Here is a 3,277-nt window from a genome sequence, read left to right on the forward strand (position 1 = left end):
TAGGCTCGCTAGAGCAAAATTGCATGTCCAGCCAAATAAAGTTAATTTGACAGTTTTGGTGCAGTAGGTCTGCTTGAGGCAGACACCTGTGTTGTAACCTACACATGCAGGGAGGGGTGTATTCACCAGGAACCAAACAGAACCAAACGGAAGCAAACGGAACGAAACGGGGAGGGACCTGCCTGGATTTGTCCAAAGAGAAACTCTTGCTTTAGTCCAAACTGTTTGCAACGGTTTGGACTAATGATTACACCCCAGGTTAATGCTCTTCTCTTCAATCTGTCGACTCTGGGAGCTGTCATTTCAGCACCACGGGTTAAACAGCACTTAAATGTTGCTTATGTCGCACTTGTCATCCTTTTGGGGGTCTGGGATGTGTAACGGTGCATCCACGATCCCTTCACCGGCCCATGTGCATTGACGGCACAGTGGCTCAAACCTAGTGGTTTAGTGGGTAATCCAAGATCCAAATCGTAATTTTACTGAGCTATGTGTCTGTCACTTTCATTTCAAGGTGGAATTCACTGGTGACCTATTCGCACACTTCACATGAACGGACAGATCAATGCCGCGCGCCTCTTCCAATGATTTGGGGATTTAGTTCACCGTCTGCAGCTGAGGATGCACACACGCATCTTTCCAGCGCCACACAACTTTGCAACCTGCCGTTACGCCATAGTCTAAACGGGCTATATCTTAAATTTAATATAAAATCTTTTGAAATATCGTATTTGTAAAATATATTAAAGGTAACACAACTACAGCTAACGGTTTGCATATAATGAGCATTCATTGATATATACACAGTATATATATCTCCATCATGGACACACACAAGCACGCACTAACGCGAACGCACACACACACATATGCACGCACACACGTTTATGATCAGAGACATGATCGTTTCACTCTTGCCAAAAAATCTTTCTATTTTTCAGCAATAATGTGTCATTGCTGCAGTGCACATTTATTTTCACTGAGTTACAACTTTTAACAGATATAAATAACGTTAAAATAAATTACTGATCAAGTAGCGTAATGTATTACAGTAGGCTTATCAAGCAGCGAAATGTAGCCTATGCGCAATGAACATTACACAATTTCAAACATCCCCAGAGTGCTCTAGCGCCCAACGCATACAAATCTATGCGTAACGAGCTGTAGAAACGAAAATTCCTTACAATGCGCATAAACTGCTGCGAGGTGTAGCACTCGGGGAACTAAAGGCACTGGTACTATGGAAGGAGCTCATTCAAATTGCTACATATAACATTCAGGTTTCACAAAAAAACGGAATGTGTTTTATGGTAAGAAGGTAGAATAGCCTCCTGACCATAGAACCAATGTGTTGCATTGAGTATATTTAAATGTTTGAATCAAGAAACTTTACATCGCTGCACTGATAACAAAACATATTAACTTACCCACAAGCAGTTTCCAAAATGATCCTATTCCGCTGTCAGTTCCGATCATAAAAGCTCACCATCACAATGCCGGTGTAGGGTAATGCTAATAACACGCCTCGTCTCCTTATACAAAGGTCGTTGAACAATATGCCTAATACACAGATATCCCATTCACGCAAAAGCCAAATTGTCCACAGCGGGGTCTAATCCAAAGAACATATGCATATCATCTGCTTTTTTCAGTGTCGAATAAAAAAGGTGCAGATGGTCAATTTGAAAATAACATTAAGACCCGCGGCGGTGGGGAAATCTAATATGATAGGAGAAAAAGGTTGACATATAATGAAGGAGAAAATCAAACATTCCAGACTGCCGATCCTTGGTTATAAATAGTCCCACAAACCTCTCCGCTGCGAAACACACAATTTCCCACCCCCAAAAACTCGTGTGGTCCTCCCAGGCTGCAGAACGGCAGAGAGCTATCTATAATGTAGGCTATATTTCACAAGTATTCTGTAATACCACATCCGATTAGGTTTTCCTTCAGTGTACCGCTATGCGAACACTCACAATCCGAGTTTGATGGATCCGTCCTTCAAATCCAAGAGCCCGCGCAGAGTCCTCGTGCACCAACAGACGCACCGGGGGATAAATTCCGTTGATGTAGAAAACAGATGTGCATACAGTCCAACTATGAAACTATAAATAAAGGTCTGAATACTATTTGCCTTGCAGTTCATTTGCATTTAGTGGTGCATTTCCAGACACCAGATTAATTCCCCTGCCCTCGCTAGACCGCAGTCACTATGTGGACCGGTAGGCAATGCAGTTCTCAAGTTTAAAGATAGACGTACTGCCGCCCAATGGAAAAAAAATGATAAGATTCTAGTCACACTACCCAGACCAACCGTCCACTATTACTACATTTATACATTTAGCCACCTTTCCATAGGCCAGTGGTTCGGAAACTGTGGGACGCGTGAGATGTGCATCATCAGTACCCCTCTTGTCATGTCAATTATTGTGGAGGGGGGTTCCCAATGCTGGAAGGGGGGCCTGACTGAAGAAGTTTGGGAACCCATGGCAAAGGTGAGACATGTATGTTTGGAGTTGAACATGACAAAAAAGTCAACAAATAGTATATGGTCTCCTATTGGTGATATATGATTTTTCACACACAAAAAAACACGAGGGATGTCAACTCAAGTTGAACAATATCAAATGATAAGGTTTCACTGGGTGATACACTAGCCTGGTTTTATGTAGCCTGGTTTATAGCATTTAAATGGAATCCATGTAATATTGCAGTGTTTACGTTTTACATACCTCAGACTGGTTTCATAGGCTAGACATAACATAGTAAACTTAAATCAGTGTTTACATTTTGCATACCTCAGACTGGTTTCATAGGCTAGACATAACATAGTAAACTGACTGGTTTCATAGGCTAGACATAACATAGTAAACTGACTGGTTTCATAGGCTAGACATAACATAGTAAACTGACTGGTTTCATAGGCTAGACATAACATAGTAAACTGACTGGTTTCATAGGCTAGACATAACATAGTAAACTGACTGGTTTCATAGGCTAGACATAACATAGTAAACTGACTGGTTTCATAGGCTAGACATAACATAGTAAACTGACTGGTTTCATAGGCTAGACATAACATAGTAAACTGACTGGTTTCATAAGACATAACATAGTAAACTTAAATCAGTGTTTACTAGACATAACATAGTAAACTGACTGGTTTCATAGGCTAGACATAACATAGTAAACTTAAATCAGTGTTTACGTTTTACATACCTCAGACTGGTTTCATAGGCTAGACATAACATAGTAAACTGACTGGTTTCATAGG

The 3,277-nt window shown here is 41.0% G+C and overlaps 1 protein-coding gene across 1 annotated transcript in view; it reads right to left on the bottom strand.

Moving 5' to 3' along the window:
* Positions 1–2,246, bottom strand: part of LOC124008058 (interleukin-1 receptor accessory protein-like 1-B) — a 460,524-nt gene extending 458,278 nt beyond the window's left edge. The window contains exon 1 of the mRNA XM_046318963.1: positions 1,428–2,246. The gene's annotated coding sequence lies outside the window, so the exon portion shown is untranslated. The remainder of the gene's footprint in view (positions 1–1,427) is intronic.
* Positions 2,247–3,277: the final 1,031 nt, after the last annotated feature.

Source organism: Oncorhynchus gorbuscha, linkage group LG21, assembly GCF_021184085.1.
Source record: "Oncorhynchus gorbuscha isolate QuinsamMale2020 ecotype Even-year linkage group LG21, OgorEven_v1.0, whole genome shotgun sequence".
In the NCBI taxonomy this organism is placed as follows: Eukaryota; Metazoa; Chordata; class Actinopteri; order Salmoniformes; family Salmonidae; genus Oncorhynchus; species Oncorhynchus gorbuscha.